The 21,827-nt window shown below is 37.0% G+C and overlaps 1 protein-coding gene and 1 non-coding gene across 3 annotated transcripts in view; both read left to right on the forward strand.

Annotated features, from left to right (window-relative positions):
• Positions 1 to 21,827, forward strand: part of ACTA2 (actin alpha 2, smooth muscle) — a 276,535-nt gene that overhangs the window by 151,008 nt on the left and 103,700 nt on the right. Inside the window, exon 3 of one of the 2 annotated variants that reach the window (XM_055274285.2) lies at positions 15,762 to 15,879. The exons of the other annotated variant lie outside the window; for it this stretch is intronic. The gene's annotated coding sequence lies outside the window, so the exon portion shown is untranslated. The remainder of the gene's footprint in view (positions 1 to 15,761; positions 15,880 to 21,827) is intronic. 2 annotated transcript variants of the gene reach the window in all.
• Positions 3,395 to 3,495, forward strand: LOC129481479 (small nucleolar RNA U13). The gene has a single exon (XR_008657465.1). It is a non-coding gene; the product is annotated as a small nucleolar RNA U13 (small nucleolar RNA).

Consider the following 21,827-nt stretch of genomic DNA (forward strand, 5'->3'; position numbering starts at 1 on the left):
TATGTACAAAATTTTACTCTTAAAACTCTCCTTGACCCTTAGAACCTTAGCCCTAATTGCTATTTTCATTTCTAAATATCATTCTGCATGCATTCATTTATTTATTTGCTTGTGCCTACTGAGTCTTTTTTCCCTATTACTCTATTTTGAATTGAATTGAGCAATCACATGACTTTGGATGGAAAAGTCAGCTTTCAGAGGCTTTTAATTTTCTTCTAGATTCCTTGAATGACCTCTAAGTTACTACCGTAAAAGCCAATTGATGCACAAATATTTTTCCAGAGAGGGGTCATGGTTTTGAAACTTAAGCCTAGGGCTATCATTTGAGCAAAATCTTTTGTTATTTGTGACTTTGCTTTCATTTGGTTTTCCACTTGAAAATAATTAAATAATTTGAATTGAAACAAGTTGAGGTACATCTGGAAACAGCAGCTGCCAAATAAATGCTTGTTGAGTTAATAAATAAATGAATGAATGGGCTAATCTACTTCAATCTGATTCTGTCTCTGAATCTGAGAAAAAAAAAAGTAGTTGAAATCGACCCTTCCTTGACTGGTCCAAGACTTGTACAGGACACTGAAATCTCTAGTTATTTTCATTGTGAATAGTCCTCTGGAACTTCTTTAATGAAGACATCTTGAATATACAACTAACCCTTAGAAGAGGTTACAAACTAATTGTCTCTGAGCCAAATCCAGCTCCAAACATATTTTATTTGACATTCACAGTCTTTTAAATTGTTTTAATTTAAATTTACAAACCAGGAGATTTTACCTAAAAGCATAGGTTCAATCTCTTCTTGCACTAGGTCTGCACTTCTCCACAGTATCACACACATGGAACAGAATAGCAGCTACTTGCTGTAGATAAGGCATAGGCTCTACAACTTACTACAGTCCACGTTTGCCCTAAAAGGAATTACTATTAATAGGTATTGACACTGTTATTTTTCATATATATAGTAAGCACATATTTCTCTGTGTTACAAATTTAGACTAAGAGCTGTATAATTCTAGAAAAAAATGGAAAAAAATCATCTGTTTTCCTTTAAAAAGAAAAGTTCATTTTATATGAAAATTCAACCTTTAAAAAAAAGTCTGCCTGGCTTCTTTGGGCATCTGTGCTCATTACTATCTTTTTTCTGTGATAGAGATTCTTTGCTTCAAAGCAAAGAATCTCTATCACAGAAAAAAGACAGTAAAGCAAAAGTTTTTGTTCCTGCTTTTGTTTCTTTTATATAAGTCATAATGGAGAGAAAATCAATTCTTGTCTACAAATCTTTTTCAATATTTTAAATTTTTCTCTCAAGGTTTATCTGAAAAGTGATTTCATCAACCCATGTTGGAAGCTTATCAGACACTGCTGGTATGGGGCAAAAACTGGGGAGATGAAACCATGAGTCGATTCAGACAAAAAGTCAGTCATGGACTGGGACCTGGCATCACATACTGGGGCTGAGCCAAGCTGAAGTCAGGCAGGAAGCCAAGGACTGGAGCACCAAAATCAGACAATTACCAAGAGGGGCCAAGTCAAGAACTTACTGGAAGAGCCAAGTCAGAGATCAGGAAACTTGAAAATATGTTTGCAACCTATATCCTGTCAAGGTCTCAAGACTTCAACACACATAGAAGCTTGAGGCCACACTGGGTTTTTGGCAACTAGGTTTATCTTAAACTTAAAAAAACGTTTTTAAATCATGTTCTAACTAATTTTTCCACCAGGTTAACTTGATATAAACATACAAATGGTTTCTTTAGCAGCTTCTTTTAAAGTATACATTTTATTAAAGTATAACACACATTCAAGTGTTCAGCTTAGTGAAATCTTGCAAGTGAGCATACCAGATAATCAGCATGTAAATCAATACATAAAACATTATCAGTACCTTTATGCCCCTTACCAGGTACTACTCTTCCAAGGATAGCCACTATGCTCATATATAACACATAGATTACTTTTTTCCTGCTTTTTATTTATACTAGTGAAATAATACAGTTTATACTGGCTTCTTTTGTTCAACACTGTATTTGTGAAAATTATATATGTTACATGTAGCATTGTTTTTCTGCTGTTGTATGAAAATTCCACAATTTAGGCATTCATTCTATTCTTGATGGACATTTGAGATAGTTTTGGTTTGTTGCTAGCACCAAAAATTATGCCATGCACGTTTTTTTGCATGTTTTGTTGTGAAAATATGTATGCATTTCTTCTGGACATACGTTCGCAAAGGAAATTGCCAAGTCATAGAGAATGCTCATGGTCAGCTTTCCTAGATACAGCCAAATAGTATTCCAGAGTATTTATATCAACCCATATTCCCACCAAGAATTTAGGAGAGTTCTGATTGATCCACAAAGTCACCAACACTTGGGATTGCTTGTCTTATTTATTTTAGCTATTCTTGTAATTGTGAAATGATATTGGTTTCAATCAGTATTTGAACTTTTTTCCTATGTTGGTTGGTCATTTGACTATCTTCTTTTGTAAAGTGTCTTTTCATTTCATTTGCCTACTTTATCTATTATGTTATCTGATTTTTTTTCTATTCACTTTTGGGAGCTTTAAAATATATATTCTGTATATGAAATTTTTGGTCATATCTGTATTGCAATATCTTTGCTCATTCTGTGGCTTGTCTTATCAGTGCCTTAAAAATATGATTTGATGGACTCTCATTCTTAATTACAGTGTCATCCAATATATCTTTTTTTCTTTATGGCTAGTGCTTCTAGATTGCATCAAGGTCATAAAGGCATTCTTACTAAGTTTTAACCTAGGAACTTCATTGCTTTACCTATCGTATTTCAGTCTACCATCTGTCCATCTGAAATTAATTTCTATTTCCAGTGAAAACAAAAATTAGGAATGAAACTTTATTTTGTTCAATATGTATATCCACTTGACTCAACATCATTTATTAAAATCATCCTTTCCGTTCCCCCACTGCACTCTAACAATCAAATGACCTTGAATATGTAGGTCTGTTTCTGGACCCTCTATCTGTTTCATTGGTCTGGGTGTCTATTCTTGCACAAGTACCACACTGAACCTGCTTAATTACAACATTTCTTAATATCTAGTAGTGTATAAGCTAGTAAGTTTTGTTTTTCCTCTGTAATATTGTCTTAGTTATTCTTAGATTTTTGCATTTCTGATGTAAATTATAGAGACATCTTGTTAATTTCTACATGTACACACTCACACACACACATACACATATACACAAACTTGTTTGAAATTTGATTGAATTTTCATTAAATTTGTAGACATTTTTACCATGTCAAGTCTCTTTATTCATTAGCATGGCTTTAGTACTTATTAGGCTTTCAGCTTTTTTTCAAACTTACTTATATTTCTCAAACTTACTTATATTTCTCAAAAGAACACATTGATTCTTTTGTATCTCACAAGTGTGACTGGGTTTTTAGGCTCATGTGTGAGATGTGCTTCCCTCAAAAATTGTTGTGACTGTGGCATGTTACCTGTGTGATGTGAAAATAAAAAGGCCACACCATCTTCCCTAGGAAATTTAAAGGAAGATCACTACTATTTTTAAGTTTTCCACTATTTTTTTAATATATCCTTTTTCTGATTGCATAAAGAATAATTATTTAAAGTATAAAACTTTAAACTACTAAAAAAGAGGAGAGGAAGTCAATCAAATTTCATTCATGATCTCAACCATTTTGTATTAGTGTATTCTTGCATTACTATAAAGAAATACCTGAGACTGGGTAATTTATAAGGAAACAGGTTTATTGGCTCACAGTTCTGCAGACTGTACAACAAGCATGATGCTGGCATCGGCTTGGCTTCTAAGGAGGCCTTAGGAAACTTACAATAATGGAGGAAGGCAAAGAGGAAGCAGGCACTTCTTACACAGCCAGGGCAGGATCAAGAGAGGGGTGGGCAGGTGCTATAGTCACACTTAACCAACCAGAATTCATGAGAACTCTTTCATGAGAACAGCACCGAGAGATGGTGCTAAACCATTGATGAGAAACTGCCCCCATGAGCTAATCAATTCCCACCAGGCCCCACCTCCAATGTTGGGGATTATAATTTGACACGAGATTTGGGCAGGGCCACAGATCCAAGTCATATCATATCTTTTACACTGATGGTGAATATTTTGGTGTAAATATCTTCCATATATACCATTAAAAGGGTATCATATTATATATATATTCTTGTGTATCCTTCTTTGTCTCTTAATATTTCAGAAATATTTTCTCACTCAAAAATTATCATTAAAACATTACTAAATAATACTATTGGCATCAAATGTGTGGGTATCAAATAAACTATTTAATAAAGTACTTATTGGTAGTTTCAAATTTTATTTTCAGATTATTTTTTATATTCTGAATAATGCTATAGCAAACATCCTTGTAAATAAATATTTGATTTTATGACTATTAGAGCTTTTTTAAAATATTGAAATAGAGATCGATACACTTCTAAATGTTTAATTCTGTTTTCTAAATTACTATGAAATGTTAACACCAATTGATAAAAACCACAACATTGTAGGAAAGGGCCCATTTTTCTGAAACACCAAATGGTGTTGGCAATAAACTACATTTGGTAATGTTCCCCAGAAATATAAAATACATTTTCCCAAATTTCCCCTGAAAACTTCAGTGCCACATAAGCTCTTTAGGAGATATAGCTTCATGGTTAGTTTTCCTCTAGCGTTTTTCTCATATTACAGTCATATGATGGGATGAAGATTTTAGATATCTCAATCTCTATTTGTTTCTCTGCTTTCAACCTTCAGACCAAAGAGGGCAAAACAAAAAATAAGGTTGATAATGAATAAAAAGATGGATTGCAACCCATAATGGCTAGGGTTGGATAACAAGCAGATTTACTGTTGGTGGAAATGTATACTGGTATCAGTTTGAAAGGCAATTTGATTATGTCAGTATCTGTGAGCAGTTAAACACTTAAATGATACATATTCTTCACCAAGCAATTCCACTTTTGTAAATTTTTTCTGAAGGGAAAATTATAAAAGTGCACAAATACTTATAGAAATACTCAGTGCAGTATTGGTGAAATGAGGAGAAAAGAAAGAGAGAGAATGAAAGAAAAAAGAAAATGAACAACTATCATATAGAGAATGCCATGCCATAGTACATCCATGGCACAGAATACTGTATTGATATGTAAAGAAGATGCTATGTATATGAATGAATAGATAGTTAAGATATTCTGTAGTATAAAAAGGAAAATGAAGACCAATAGCTGTATCAATTAGGATTGATTCAAATCTAATACAGAAATATACACATACAGGTTTAATTTCTTTTTTCCATCATGATACTCACACACAATTATATTTTTATAGTATTATATAGAATATATTATATTTTTATAACATATGGGAGAGAAGGGCTATTTGTGGACTGAAGGAGTCAACCAAGGACATCTCTTCCCAGGCCCCCTCATCCTCTCTTTTACATTTCAACTCAGAGGGCTGCAAGGATCAATATCACCGCATAGCTGTTACCCAACTGTGGCCCTGCTATACCTAATAAGACTTACTTTTTTTCTATAACAAGGAATTCAAAGGGCATAAACCCAGGGAGATCTTAGTGTAAAGCACCACAGATTTCATCAGGGACCCAGCTCCTTCCTATATTTCTTCTCTGTGATCCTTAACAGGAAGCTTTGGTCACAAGTTTCCATCTCTGGTCTTTCATTTTCCTTTCAGGTAGGAGTGAGAATGAAAAATGAAGAAGCAGGGATGGCACCTACATCAGGAGAGCAAAACTTTTAGGAATCTTCAGCAGATTTCTGCTTCCATCTCATTAGCTACAACTGTGTCACAAGACGATCTGTAGCTATAAGTAATGTTAGGAAAAGTAGTTTTTGAATTGGATACAAGGCTGCTTTGAACAAAATGGGAGTTTATGTTAGTTAAAAAAGGATAATAGATATTGAGTGGGCATTTGGCAGCGCCTGCCACAATATCTAGAATATTACTCCATTATCTTGCAAAGGTAAATTAATGTTTAGTTATACCAACACTTCTGTATGTGATTTCATGTATATATGCATAGAGAAAAGCCTAGAGGGAAATACAGGAGAAGTGGAATTATTATTGAGCCAAGTGAGCTTCTGTTTTTACCTTATGTATGTTTCAATCGCTTCAGCTTTCTTACAGTGAACATGTATTCCTTTTATAAGGATACTTTTACAGATAAAAAGGTCACTCCTAAAATAAAATAAAGAAAAAGGGGAAGAAAAAGAGGCAAAAGCTACTAGGATTTCAAATTCAGATGCCAAGATGGTAGCTCTGTCATAAAAGAAAAAGACCTTCCTAGTCTGAAGTCATTTATCTGGCACCGTAGCTGTCTGAGCAGATCGAGTAAAACTTCGAGAAGCAAATTTTAAATCTTCAAGTCTTGGTATCTGTATGATTTCCCAAGTAGTTCAAAGAAAGAATTGGGCCAACCAACAATATAGAAAAAGCTCAAATCCATCATCCACAATTTTTGTGGGGTCTACTAAAAAATTATACTGTGCATATTCCATGGAAAAAGAAAGGACAAACAAAATGGCAAGATCTCTGGCTTCTAGCAACCAGTAGAAATGTTGAGGAGGAGGCTTCCTGAACAAGATCCATCTGGATAGGTTATACTATCAGATATGTTGCTATTTCTGTGATGTGAAATGAGATGTGACATAAGTAATAATAACAGTAATGAGACCAGTTAATATTTACTGAGTGCTTACTATGTACCAGGCAGTAGGCCAAGTATAATGCAGAACTTCATTCGCTGTAATTTTCATTTTGACCTTATAGAAAAGGAAACTGGGAGAAACCAAATGACTTGCTGAAGTCCGCACAGTTAATAAGTGGTAAATCTAGCATTTCAATGTAGTCCATCTGATGGGAGAGCCAAAGTTCTTAAATGCTGTGTTCCACTATTCCTCCTCACTCAGTGAACCTTCTATACAATCCAGAGATAATCCTGCTTATACTGAACTGTCTCCAAAGACTCACACTTTTGAGCAGACAACAAAGTTGCTGGCCTTTCATTTGGAAGACTGTTGCTAAAATACTCTTGTAACCTCTGAGGAGAGTGAGGCCCTATGGCAAAAGTATAGTACCATGGATGGATTAAATCAGATTAGCCTTACTGAAGGTACAGAGAGACTGACTTAGATTGTGTAGGCCTGTAACAGGCCAAATACCAGTGTTGCAGGGAAACTTGAGGGGCACACAGTGAAAGACAGCAATCACACAGCTGGAGCTATGCTGGGAGTATTGGTGCAGCTTAGGGATATAAGTTCTACTCTGGGGAAAGAACCCTTGAGAGAGAAGAAATGGTTGGGTTCCAAGGACTATGGCTTAGTTACACGGTGGGCAGGCAGGACAGTAACTCCTTCTGCCTCACCTCACTCCTCCTTTCTCTGTGAGGAAAAAGCAGCTGACAGGGGAAAGGACAACAGTGAGCCAAAGAGCTATGGAGCTGCTGTGCTTTTTATGGAATATGGTGTTCATCTCCATGGGAGTTTGATTCTTCATTCTGAAAATTACTTTTTGCACTTCTTCTGGGCCTAATGCCTAGGTTTATCATTAGTTCAGAGTTACCCTTCTGGGTGGGTTTATCATTTATGTATACCACATTCCACAGAATTATTCCTGAGAGATTTGTCTGGAATGGCATATTGATTTAATGCATGTATCAACTCCTCTTGATGAGTATGGGTAGCTGGAGAACTAGGTTAATAAACTGATTCCTGCTTTAGCAGAAAAGAATGCTAAGATGTTCATTATGGATGTGTGTTGGGGTAAGTACTGATTCTGATCCTGGGTCATGTGTTCTTGTAGTTTATGGCACTGAATCAGAAAAGGCATGGGAGATAGATGATAACCATTCGGAAATAAGTAGGGGTAAAAATTAGGTGAAAAATATTAGCAGGAAGATCCTGACTGAACATTGGGCTGGCTGGATGTAATAATGTAATAATGCTCCCTTGGACCAATCCATTTCTTGTTCTCTGAAGGACCTTTCTCCTAGCCCTAAATGTGTGTCCTTAAATTGCTCCTGATTTTTTATAACTTCACCCTCTTTTTCACTCCTCCTAGTCTTCTCTATTCTAAGAAGTTTACTTTCAACAAGTATATTTAAAGGGAGGAATTGCAAATAATAATTTAATTTAATTCAACACAATTCATTGGTCAGTTGAGGTGAATCAAATTCCTCTAGTTATAAATTTGTAAATTTATAAATATTCACACAAGGTATACATACAAGCAAAAGCATATCAACCCTTTCTACCACTAACAGTTTTCTCATTCACTAGTATGTCACTTTAAACTTTGAAACAAACAGCCTTATGAAGCTTCCCTTGTTCTTAAGCAGAAGCCTTCCCCCTCCCCCACTTTTTTTGAGATGGAGTGTCTCTCTATTGCCCAGGTTGGAGTGCAGTGGCGCAATCTCGGCTCACTGCAACCTCTGCCTCCTGGGTTCAAGCTATTCTCCTGCCTCAGCCTCCCAAGAAGCTGGGACTACAGGCATCTGCCACCACACCCAACTAATTTTTGTATTTTTAGTAGAGACGGAGTTTCACCATGTTGGCCAGGCTGGTCTCAAACTCCTGGCCTCTAGTGATCTGCCGGCCTCTGCCTCCCAAAGTGCTGGGATTACAGGCTGAGCCACCGCACCTGGCCCAGAAGACCTTCTATTGTATAATAAGAGAGCTCATCATGTACTAGATGTTGGAAGTACAAAGATGAATAAAACAGCCACTTCCCTTGAGGATCTCACAATATAAACTGAGTATTTCAACAAAAAAGATGAACAATACTATCATAAAAGCAGTCAAAAGGGGGAGCACTTATCAAGAGCTGTGAAGGATCTGGAATTTTATTTTCTTAGCAGGCTAACAAATTAATCTAACACAATTTCATAGAAGCTGGCAAAAGACACAAGACTATAGCATCAAAGACGAAGAACTCTATTACTCATGACACAAACATAAGTATCCTCTTTGCTTCAGTTCCTTTTTCCCCTCCATTCCCACAAGAGCGCTTTAGATAGATGCTGGACAAGCAGTAGATTTATTTCACAGCTGAGGGCCCCTGAGCTTAGGGAGCCTGTGTCTTTCATACCACACGGTAAGCAAATCTGCCATTTCCTTCAGAGAGAGATATTACATCTATCTTCCAAAGCTATTCGCCACGTCAACATTCTTAAAAAGAAAGGAACAACAGGACAGCTGGTGCCTCACTCACAAGGCAGGTAGAAACACAAGACCCATGGAGAATTAGCTCTGCCTGCAAATTAAGGAGGGTTTCCCAGAGGAATTGTTTAATTTTAAAAATAAGTAGGAATTCACCAGGTACAGAAGCAGAAAGAAAGACATTTCAGAGAGTGGAAGCTCAGTCAGCAAAGACCTGGAGATAGAATGAGGAAAGGATAAGAACAATTTGAAATTCCTTAGAGAGTAAAATAGTATTCTCAACTTCAAAGAGTTGACCAAATTTTGATCATTGTTTACATTTGTTTTGGCTATAAACTGATACCATAGTAGTCACAGCAGTGTTTGTGAGACGAATCATTGAGCTGAACACAGTGAGACTTGGGTGTAGATAAGGATGCAATCTGCTGGGCTCATTGCGTTCCTGGCGCTGCACAGACCAATGACCCACCACCCACCCCAACTTCTCACAACATTGTGAGAACATTGGTTTAGCTACCTGAAGACAACGTTCTTCCCATGGTCCCCAGGCCCTTCAGATCTGCCAGCCACTCCAAGTATGTCTTGATCTTTTTTTCCTGAACATATACCGGAAGTCATCTAGAACTGGAAACAATTTTTAGGTAGTCATGAGTCTATCTTTTAAACTGTTGAAAATCCGAAAGGCTAAGTCTGTTGATTGCTTCTGGTTCTGCTAGAATTAATGTTGCCAAAGCAACCAGTCAAGCAGTAAAGATATCATATTGGCCAGGTGCGGTGGCTCACACCTGTAATCCCAGCACTTTGGGAGGCCGAGGCAGGCAGATCACCTGAGGCCGGGAGTTTGAGACCAGCCTGACCAACATGGAGAAACCCCATCTCTAATAACAATGCAAAATTAGCCCGGTGTGGTGGCACATGCCTGTAATCCCAGCTACTCAGGAGGCTGACACAGGAGAATCGCTTGAACCTGGGAGGCTGAGGTTGCCATGAGCCGAGATTGCGCCACTGCACTCTGGCCTGGGCAACAAGAGCAAAACTCTGTCTCAAAAAAAAAAAATTCATCCTACCAGCACAATTAGTATTTTATGTGGCTTTGGGACTGACGTGGCCCTGCCAAGGAAGGTGCTGGCCAATGTGGAGAAGAGAATTATTGGTAGCCTGACAACCTTTCCTGAACTGGGACCACCTGCATCAACATAATGGGCAGGGGAAAGAGTTGTGATTGTTAAATGCAGATTCCTGGGTGATACTCCTCTGAATTTTTTAACGAATTCCTTTGGTGGTTTTTATGTACTCAAATATTTTTATACACTCAAATATTAGAACACTCCTGCTAAAGATGGTCCTTGGGGAATGAGTCTGTTTGTTCTGAGGGAGTTAATAGACCTCTCTGGTGAGCAAATGCACTTCTAGGCCTTGGTGGGGAATTTTCCACAAGCTCCCGCCGGGGACTGTCCAACACGGCCTCCTAGGGAAGGATAATTCATTCTCGGTGTCTCACCATAGGGTTGGGCTGGCAACAGAGGTTGTTTCCTCTTATCCTGAGGGTGACTCACACAAGTGACCCAGGAGTACAGCCTACATTTAATCAGCCTGAATGTGATAAGCCTCCGAAGAAGGTCCAAGTGGGTTGGCAGGCTCTGGCCAAGAGGCACATGGGTCATAGAAGTGAACAACACACAGTGTGGTTGGATGTTTAGAGAAGCACACTAACAATAAAGTCCTAAGAACACCAAAAAATATGCATCAGGGTAAATGTCACAAAGGCAATAAATGGGGTACAATGAGGGAAGGAATAAAAGATGAATTCAGTTTATTTTCTTTCAAAGGCAGAAAGAAAGGTGTCTTGGGAATCCTAACAAAGAAAACACACTAAGTCTGTGGAAAATGTAAAGGCAGGTAAATACCTGTAGTATGTCCTGAAATAAACATATTTTATATTATAGATGATTGTATTTAACACAGTATGTCTTTTAGTCTTCACAACATTCCTCTAAGTTATGTACAATTACATCTGCTTAATAAATGAAGAAACTGAGACTCAGATGGTCTAAATTATGTATTCATGTGTCCCACAAACATTGAGGGAGCACCTACCAGATATCATATCGAGGTTCTATAATCAATCAGTGACTGAACCATGGTTCCAAGCCAGGCCTCTGACTTTATAATGTGGTATTTCTGCTGTCAAATTGCTCACAGTATGGTTACAAAATGTGAAAATATAAGTTATAATGCACCAAGTAAACTAAAATATAAGATTTATCCCCCAAAAGTACATGATAAACTTCCAAATGAACAAATCAATGTCTGTGGTTTTGGAGGACTTTAGAAGGCTTCATACAGAAGTGTGGGCTTGAGATGGACTTTTAGGATTTAGAGATGGTCTCAGGAATAGAAAGCATTTGCTCTGAGTTAATACAGGAAGTTTAAAAAGAACCCATTGAACATGTAGATTAAAAATACCAGTTCACTTAAGCAATATTTATTGAATCAATAAATACAATGTGCACAATTTCTTAAATCAGTAAACTCTGAGACTCCAAAATCATAATAATATTCAAGTGCTTATTAAATAATTTATAACCCAGTTGAAGAGGTAAGACATGAAATTATAAAATGATTAGTGGTGAGACCTAACAGCATTATAGAGTTATGTAATAAGCCATTTAGCTGTCTAAATCAAGGAATGTCATAATAAATGATAAGGTGATGGTTGTCTAAACAGTAAGAGCCAAAGGAATTAGAAACAAAGTAAATGTGACCTCTTGATGATTTTGGAAGTTCCAGGAAGAAAAAAACACTGGAGCAAATTAAAGAGAGAAAGAGAGAGGGTGTGTGCAGGTGTGCCGGGGTGTGTGTGTGTGTGTGTGTGTGTTTGCACCTCTGTTGTTTTTCTAGGAAAGGCAGATCTAACATTGTGTTTTAGTCTTTCTGTATTTTTTTCAAGTAAATGACTTCCTAATACCCTAAGAGGAAACGCATGTGATATTTTTCTTTTCTCTTAAGTGTACAATTTTTAATAAGTTCCTATTTCTTAGAATTTTGTATTGTAATTGTCATTTTAATTTTCCTGAGGCTATAAATCTTAACTTCCTACTTGATTCAAGGCACAAGGATAAACTTCTTAGAATGGAAGTTTTTGTGTGTTTTGTAAGTGTTTTTTTTCTGGGAAATATTTTTGATTTTTTCTTTTATTAAAATTTGAAACAAATATGACAAACTGCTGATATTTATTACACCTGGGTAATGGGAACATAAATATTTTATTAATGCACTATATTGTATAATGTTATATTATACTTCTATATACTGTAAACATATGAAATATATAGTATTGTATTACATTTAAATTTTTCAAAATAGACACAAACTCTTCCCAAGTTATTGTACTCCCAAATTCTTGACAGCAGGAACACTCCACACAGTAACATCCTGCACCCAGCATCAACATGAATTTACATATTTAAATATTAACAGGATTTAGAGATGGTCTCAGGAATAGGGAGCATTTGTCTTATTCTGTTCCAGGATCCCACCTGGATACTGGATTATATTTTATTGTTATGTCTTCTAAGGCTCTTCTTGGCTATGACAGTTTCCTTGTTTTTAACGACTTTGAGAATTTTGAGGACTGCATGTCAAGTATTTTGTAGAATGTCTCTCAACTGGGATTTGTCTAATGTTTTCCCTTGATTATACTGGGTTTATGGGTCTTGGAAGGACGTTCACATAGGTAAAGTGCCATTCTCACCACATCATATCTAGGGTTCATACTATCAACACGCTTAATGGCTTTGATGTTGGCCTCAGTTACCCGGATGTGATAGTGTTTGTTCAGCTCTTCCATTGTAAAGTTACTTTGCCCCACCCCCACTGACTCTCATCTTTTTGCAAGGAAGTCACCCTGCACAGCCCATGCCTAAGGAGTGGGGAGTGTCTACATCAATTATTTGGAATTTTTCTGCATGGGGAATTTATCTCTTTTCTCCTATTTATTAATTTATTCAATTATCTGTTTATATCAGTGTGGACTTGTGGCTCTTTATTTTCTACTTTAAGTTATAATCCAATACTATGTTATTTTGTTGCTCAAATTGTTCCAGCTTTAGCCATTGGCAGCTCTTTTAGTTAGTTCCTGCAGGGCATATATTTTTATATAAGTATGATATCTTATATGACATTCAGACTGTTGTATATATTCATTTTTAAGTGTCAATTTGTTCAAATTATAAAAGTAATACATGCTATGAGAGATAGTTTTAATAATACAAAATGCATAAAAAGCTAAAGTGATATACAGCACATAACTCAGTATGAACATTTTAACATATTAAGCTTACTTAACGCATTCTTTGGTCCTCAAAGGAACACAATGTGGGAAATATGTTGATGAAAGAGAATATTTGTCTCTGAATTATTTGTTGGTTTTTTCCTAATTAAAAAGAGAAATAGGCTGGGCGCAGTGGGTGAGGCCTGTAATCCCAGCATTTTGGGAGGCTGAGGTTGGTGGATCACCTGAGGTCAAGAGTCCAAGACCAGCCTGGCTAACATGGTGAAACCCCGTTTCTACTAAAAGTACAAAAAATTAGCCAGGCATGGTGATGCGCACCTGTAATCCCAGTACTCGGGAGGCTGAGGCAGGAGAATCGCTTGAATCCAGGAGGCGGAGGTTGCAGTGAGCCGAGATTGTGCCATTGCACTCCAGTTTGGGCAACAAGAGTGAAACTCCATTTCAAAAAAGAAAGAAAGAAAGAAAAAGAGAAATATATATATTTTCATTTCTCTTAAGTATACAATTTTTAATAAGTTCCTATTTCTTAGAATTTTGTATTGTTATTGTCATTTTAATTTTCCTGAGGCTATAAATCTTAACTTCCTACTTGATTCAAGGCACAAGGATAAACTCTTAGAATGGAAGTTTTTGTGTGTTTTGTAAGTGTTTTTTTGTAAGATGTGATCAATGATTCAAATCACTTAGTATAACATTTTTATTTAAAAAATAATTTTGCAAATTACTTGGCAATTAAAATGGTTATCGTACATCTCTTCTTTGTAATTCATACAGAGCAATACCTAAAAGTATACAGAGCTAAGCCATTGTTGATGTACAGCTACTTAATAGAATATTACCAGTAGGATGATTATGACTTTTACTCAAAAAATGGCAAGAGATTCCAACCAATTAATGGAATGAAGAATGAGGTTCCAGAAAACACATTTCTCAGTACTGAGAATAAAGCAGAAGAGGAAAACTAAGTAAGACACTACACAGCCAAGCACTGGCCCCCAAACTCTAGAATCTTCCTAGCAGGGTCTGGAATTTTTAGTTTTAAATTGATGGTAAAGATGAAGACCTGTAAGGAATATGTACATTCGCATTTTTATTCCTGATATTTTAATTTTAATAAATCTCTTTGCCACTAAAAGTTTACGTTTGAACCATTTTTTTTCCTAAAAAGTGTATATGGCTATTATATTTTTTGAGTCTTTGCAAAATCTCTCAGACTATTCTTTTCTTGTCCCCATAAATAAAAGAACTTTAATTCTAATTGTAATGGTTTCTGACTTGAAATTCCTATACTTTTAAAAAATGGAAATTGAGTTTCTGATCTCCAGTTTTTGTCTTCAGAGGAAAGCTTTCAAGTTTAAATAAACTATTTGAAGCTACCCGGGTTTTAAATTAATATTCATTTATTACAGTAGAAATTTATTTTTTTCAATTTTTTTTTTTTTTTTTGAGACGGAGTCTCGCTCTGTCGCCCAGTCTGGAGTGCAGTGGCGCAATCTCGGCTCACTGCAAGCTCTGCCCCCCAGGTTCACGCCATTCTCCTGCCTCAGCCTCTCCGAGTAGCTGGGACTACAGGCGCCCGCCACCACGCCCTGCTAATTTTTTGTATTTTTAGTAGAGACGGGGTTTCACCATCTTAGCCAGGATGGTCTCGATCTCCTGACCTCGTGGTCTGCCCGCCTCGGCCTCCCAAAGTGCCGGGATTACAAGCGTGAGCCACCGCGCCCGGCCCTACAGTAGAAATTTAAAAATCTAGTTTTTTTCAAGGTTTTATGTCTTTTGTCAATCTTATAAACTTATGTATTGAGTCAATGTTTTACAAATAAGAACTATTACTTCTGGGAGAGGCTTTGATAAGTGTTCCATTACCTCAATTTTTAAAAATTAGACTATTTACAAATTTAGTAAATTAAATTATTTAAATATTTTAAATGCATTCCTAATTACATTCAATTTTCCTTTTAAATACTTTAAAATTTGGAGCCCTATCAAGTTTTTCCTAAATACTTAATCATACACTTAATAAATTAACTTACAAATATAGTTAATCTCAAATATCTTAAGCACACAATACAGTTTATTTATTTTGGCAAATTATTTTATAACATTCAGCTTAAATCCAAAACTCTAAAATTAATTACATAGTTTATTAGGAATTGCAAGACTTATATGTCACAATCTCTTAAACACTACAAACACTTTAAATTCAAATATTGGGAGACTATCCAAAACTTATTCTTTTTTTTTTTTTTTTTTTTTTTGACAGAGTCTCACCCTGTCGCCAAGGCTGGACTGCAGTGGCACGATCTCGGCTCACTGCAACCTCCGCCTCCTAGGTTCAAGCAATTCTCCTGCCTCAGCCTCCTGAGTAGCTGGGAGTACAGGTGAGTGCATGCCTGGTTAATTTTTGTATTTTTTAGTAGAGACAGGGTTTAACCATATTGGCCAGGCTGGTCACTTATTCTTAAACCTAGCACATAAATTGTAAGTCTATAAGTTTGGTTTACCTTTTATTACTAATTTCCCAGGGATGAAAAACTATTTGTGTAAAGTAAACCAGAGTAATACTATTAACATGACATTACCTGATAAGATGAATTGACACTACCTTCAGGTGGAATTGAAGTTATTGTCTTTGTCCGGGCTGCTATAACAAAGTAACGTAAGTTAGATGGCTTTCAAACAATAGAAATTTATTTCTTACAGTTCTAGAGGCTGGGAAGTTCAAGATCAAGGGGCCAGCAGATTCAGGGTTTGGTGAAGACCAGCTTCCTGGTACATAGATGACCATCTTCTCCTTGCACCCTCACATGGTGGAAGGAGGGTGAGAGAGCTCTCTGAGGTTTCTTTTATTAAGAGCACTAATCCCATTCATGAGCACATACTGTTATGATAAATAACAGAGAATAGCACTTAGCATTTCCCTCTGCAATATTTATTACACTGTTTCGGAATTATTCTGTAATAGCAGAGGTCAGGGGTTGGGGAATGGTGATAGAATGAGTTTAACCTGAGGCTTTCTGTAAAAGGCGGTGAGGGATTATTGAGGATTTGTGAGTAGAGGGGTAAAGGAATCTGCCTTATATTTTAGGAAGACTGACCTGACAGTAGTTTGGAGAAAGGGTTCAAGTAGGGTGAGATTGGAGGCTAGCAGATCAGAAGGTCTGAGGATTTTGTCCAGGAAAGTGATGAGTCTGAACCATAATGAGACAAAGAACAGGGAAAGTATTAATAAGTTACATTGACCAGCATAGGTAATAAATAGGATGTGGAAGGTGAGAGAGAAAAAGAAGGTGAGGATGCTTGAGTTTTCTAGGTTAAATAGTTCCTCATTAAGATGAAACACACAGCTGGGTTGTGTTTCTTCCCTATGTTACTATTTCCAGCTTTCCAGAGAGACTAATCTTCTGCAAAAGAGGTTTCCAGGAACACTGTGATGAAGAAATGAGTTTTCTATTAGTTTATCAGTTTGTGTCACAGGCCTTAGCAATTTCTTGCCCAGAATCTGCATAAAAACATCTTAGCCCAAGATGGGAAGTGATGGCAATATTATGTAGACCTGAACTCTTCTGAAATGCATGTCTAAGTATTCCTGACCAGGAAGGATGTGCTCTGAAATGATGCTGCCTACTGCTCCAAGCCAAGTGATGAAAATACACAAGTATTGCTCAGAAGGCATGTCTAATTGGATATTCTCCTTTTGGGTGGGAAGGAGAAACTATCCTGTAAGAAAACAGGATGTAGAGAGTATTTTTCTGCCAAGATTCTTCCCAACTGCTGTTTCCCAATGGTCAAATTTTTGTCCCACAAGGAGATAATGTCCCTGCACTTCTGGGTTGCATCATCCAGTCTCTTCAGTGACATCTTGCGATGCTGGGTCCCAAACTTTCCTGTGTAGTGTTTATTTAAAACCAGAACTGATGGTAAGAACCAGAAACTCCAAGTGTGCATGTGGTCAGCCAAGGCAAAAGATCCAACACACTCAGGGAAAGTTACTGAGTGTTCTCAGGCAGCAGAACAATGAGGACTAAGGAGAAATTAGGGTATGACAGGTGAGGTAGTAGTTGTGAAGACAGGTGGAGTTGGAGGAAACTGAAGGGGTCATAAGGTCCATGTCCCATACATAATTTATCCTTCTTTTTCACTGCCGGAGGCATCACACTAAGTGTTTGACACATATCACCTGATCTTCACATCAACCCTATACACGTTTTACACATAAGGACATTAAGGTTCAGAGGCATAATATGTGTTGACAAAGGCCACATGGCTAGTAAGTGTTGAGGCTATAATTCAAACCCAGTTTGCTTGGTTCTAACACCTGAGGTTTTTCTATAGGTCACACTGATCTAGTAGATAACTAAAAGTTGTTTATGAGGGTTAAACTTCTATGCTTTTGTCCTCTCATAGGCTACATTATAACATACTTCCTATGTTAAAATTTAATGTCTCAGAAAACTGAACAAAAACATCCTGCCCATTCTCATATATTTTCTCCAAATGAAGTAGGTAGGAATCTACATAGTATGAATAAAAGAGTTACTTTACATATGCAATGATTCTTGGCTTCTGTAGTGATTAAAGAATTATGAAGCTAATGGTATACCAAAAACTACATACAATGTTGAATCAGGAAGAAACTGAAATCCTCAACAGAACAATAATGAGTCCTGAAACTGAATTGTTAATAAAAAACCTACCAACCAAAAAAACCCTGAAACAAATCGAATCACAGCTGAATTCTACCAGACGTACAAAGAAGGGCTAGTATCAATCTGACTGATGTTATTTGAAAAAATCTAGGAGGATGGACTCTTCCCTAACTGATTCAGTGAGGCCAGTATCATTCTGACAGCAAAACTTGACAGAGACACAACAACAACAAAATAATAATAAAACTTCAGGCCAATATCTCTGATGAATATAGACACAAAAATCCTAAAAAAATACCAAATCCAGCAGCACATCAAAAAGCTAATTCACCATGGTAAGTAGGCTTTGTTTCTGAAAAGCAATGTTAGTTCAACATGCATAAATCAATAAACGTGATTCGTTACATAAACAGACCTAAAAAACCAAAACCACATGATCATCTCAATAGACACCGAAAGGGCTTGCAATAAAATTCAACATTCCTCTGTGTTTAAAACCATCAACAAACTAAGCATCAAAGGAACATACCTCAAAATAATAAGAGCCATCCATGACAAATTCACAGCCAATATCATGTTCATACAGAATGGACAAAAGCTGGTCACATTCCAGAATAAGACAAGGATTTCCAATCTCATCACTCCTATTCAAAATAGTACTGGAATTCCTAGCCAAAGCAATCAGGCAAAAGAAAGAAATAAAAGACATGCAAATAGGAAGAGAGGAAGTCAAACTATCTCTCTTCATGTATGATATGATTTATACTTGGAAAATCCCATAGTCTCTGCCCAAAGGGTCCTAGAACTGATAAACAACTTCGGTAAACTTTCAGGATATAAAATCAATGTACAAAAACCAGTAGCATTTCTAGACACCAATAACATTCAAGTCAAGAGCTAAATTAAGAACAAAATTCCACTTACTATAGCCTTAAAAAGAACAAAATATCCAGGAATACAGCTAACCAAGGAGATGAAAGACCTCAACAACAAGAATTACAAAATACTACTGAAGTAAATAAGTGATCACAATGTTATTTCTATCAAACAATCTACATCATTTTTCACAGAATTAGAAAAAAAGACTCTAAAATTTATATGGAACACAAAACAGCCCAATAGCCAAAGCAATCCTAAGCAAAAAGAATAAAGCCAGAGGCATCACACTACCCAACTTCAAACTATACAAGACTACAGTAACCAAAACAGCATGGTACCAGCACAAAACAGACACATAGACCAAGGGAAAAGAAAAGAAAATCCAAAAATAAAGTGATACATCTACAATCATCTGATCTTTGACAAAGTTGACAAAAACAAATAATGGGGAAAGAACTCCCTATTCAATAAACGACGCTGAGATAACTGGCTAACTGTATGCAGAAGATTGAAACTGGATCCCTTCCTTTCACCATATACAAAAATTATGCCAAGATGGATTAAAAAATTAAGTGTAAAACCCAACACTATAAAAATGCTAGAAGAATACCTAGGAAGTACTATTCTGTACATAGGCCTTGGCAAAGATTTCATGAAAAAGACTCCAAAAACAACTGCGGCAAAACCAAAAATTCATAAGCAGGACCTAATTAAACTAAAGAGCTTCTGCACAACAAAAGAAACTATCAACAGAGTAAATAGGCAACCTACAGAATAGGAGAAAATACTTGCAAACTATGTATCCAACCTACAGAATAGGAGAAAATACTTGCAAACTATGTATCCAACAAAGGTCTAATATCCAGAATCTATAAGGAACTTAAATTTACAAGCAAAAAAAAAAACAAAAAACCCAACAACAACAAATAACCCCATTACAAATGGGCAAAGAAAATGAACAGACACTTCTCAAAAGAAGACTTACAAGAAGCCAACAAACACGAAAAAATGCTCTCGATCCCTAATCATCAGAGAAATGCAAATCAAAACCACAATGGGATACCATCTCACACTAGTCAGAATGGATATTATTAAAAAGTCAGGCCGGGCACGGTGGCTCACGCCTGTAATCCCAGCACTTTGGGAGGCCGAGGCCAGTGGATCATGAGGTCGGGAATTCAAGACCAGCCTGGCCAACATGGTGAAACCCTGTCTCTACTAAAAATACAAAAATTAGCTGGGCGCGGTGGCAGGTGCCTATAATCCCAGCTACTCGGGAGGCTGAGGCAGGTGAATCGCTTGAACCTGGGAGGCGGAGTTTGCAGTGAGCCGAGATCACGCCACTGCACTCTAGCATGGGTGACAGAGTGAGACTCCATCTCAAAAAAAAAAAAAAAAAAAAGTCAAAAAATAGCAGATGTTGGCGAGGTTGCAAATACTTATAAATTGCTGGTGGGACTGTAAATTAATTCAGCCACTGTTGAAAGCAGATTGGAAATTTCTCTAAGAACTTAAAACAAAACTACCATTTGACCCAGCAATCCCATTACTGAGTATATACCCAAAGTATATATCTATTCTACCAAAAAGATACATGCACTCATATCTTCATCGCAGCACTATTCACAATAGCAAATATACGGACTCAATCTATATAGCTATCAATGGTAGGCTGGAAAAAGAAAATGTGGCACATATACAGCCATATAATACTATGCAACCACAGAAAAAGCAAAATCATGTTCTTACCAGCAAGATGCACACAGCTGGAGGCCATTATCCTAAGTGAATTAACACAGGAACAGAAAACCAGATACCACATGTTATCACTTATAAGTGGAAGCTAAACACCGAGTACACATGGGCACAAAGGTGAGAACAATAGACACTGAGGCCTACTTACAGGAAGAGGGTAGGTGGAGGAAGAGGGTAGGTGGAGGATGAGGTTCAAAAAACTACCTTTTGGGTACTATGCTCACTACCTGGGTGATGAAATCATTGGTACTCCAAAGTATGGTGATACACAATTTACACATCTAACAAACCACACAAAGACCCCCTGCATCTAAAATAAAAGTTGAAAAAAAAATTGTTTGTTTTTAAAAAGTTATGCAGAAAAGGCAAAACAAGATGGTCAAATAAAAGTCTCCAGCAATTATTTCCTTCACAGGAGCCAAATTTAACAACTATCTACAAATAAGAACACCTTTATAAGAACCAAAAATCAGGTTAGCAATCATAGCACCTGGTTTTGACATCAAATTAAGGAAAGAGGCACTGAAGAGGAGCATAAAGGTAGTCTTGAATTGCCTATACCACCCCTCCCTGATTTCCCTACAGTGGCTGCATGGCACAGAGCCAAGTTCAATCTGCGAACTTGGGGAAGGGAGAGTATATGATTGTAAGATTTTGCACTGGAGCCCAATGTGGACATGTCACAGCGAAAAGCGATACCAGGCAGAACTTAGCCAGCATATACAGAGGAAGAATTTAGTCCAGCCCTAGCCAGAGGCAAATCATCCATCCCAGCTATTGGAACCTGAGTTCTGTCAAGCCCTGCTACTGTGAGCTTAAATTCCCCGGGGTCATAATAAACTTAAAAACCAGTCTAGTCCACAAGGACTGCAATTCCTGGGCAAGTTCTGGTGTTGTGCTCGCTCAGAGACAGTGGACTTTGGGAACACACGTCCTAGCGAGATACCAGCTGAGGTGGCCAAGGGAGTGCTTGTGTTTCCCTTCCCCAACCCCAAAAAGTGTAGCTCATAGCTATGGGAGAGATTCCTTCCCTTTGCTTGAGATGA

This window comes from Symphalangus syndactylus, chromosome 4 (assembly GCF_028878055.3).
Source record: "Symphalangus syndactylus isolate Jambi chromosome 4, NHGRI_mSymSyn1-v2.1_pri, whole genome shotgun sequence".
Classification (NCBI taxonomy): domain Eukaryota; kingdom Metazoa; phylum Chordata; class Mammalia; order Primates; family Hylobatidae; genus Symphalangus; species Symphalangus syndactylus.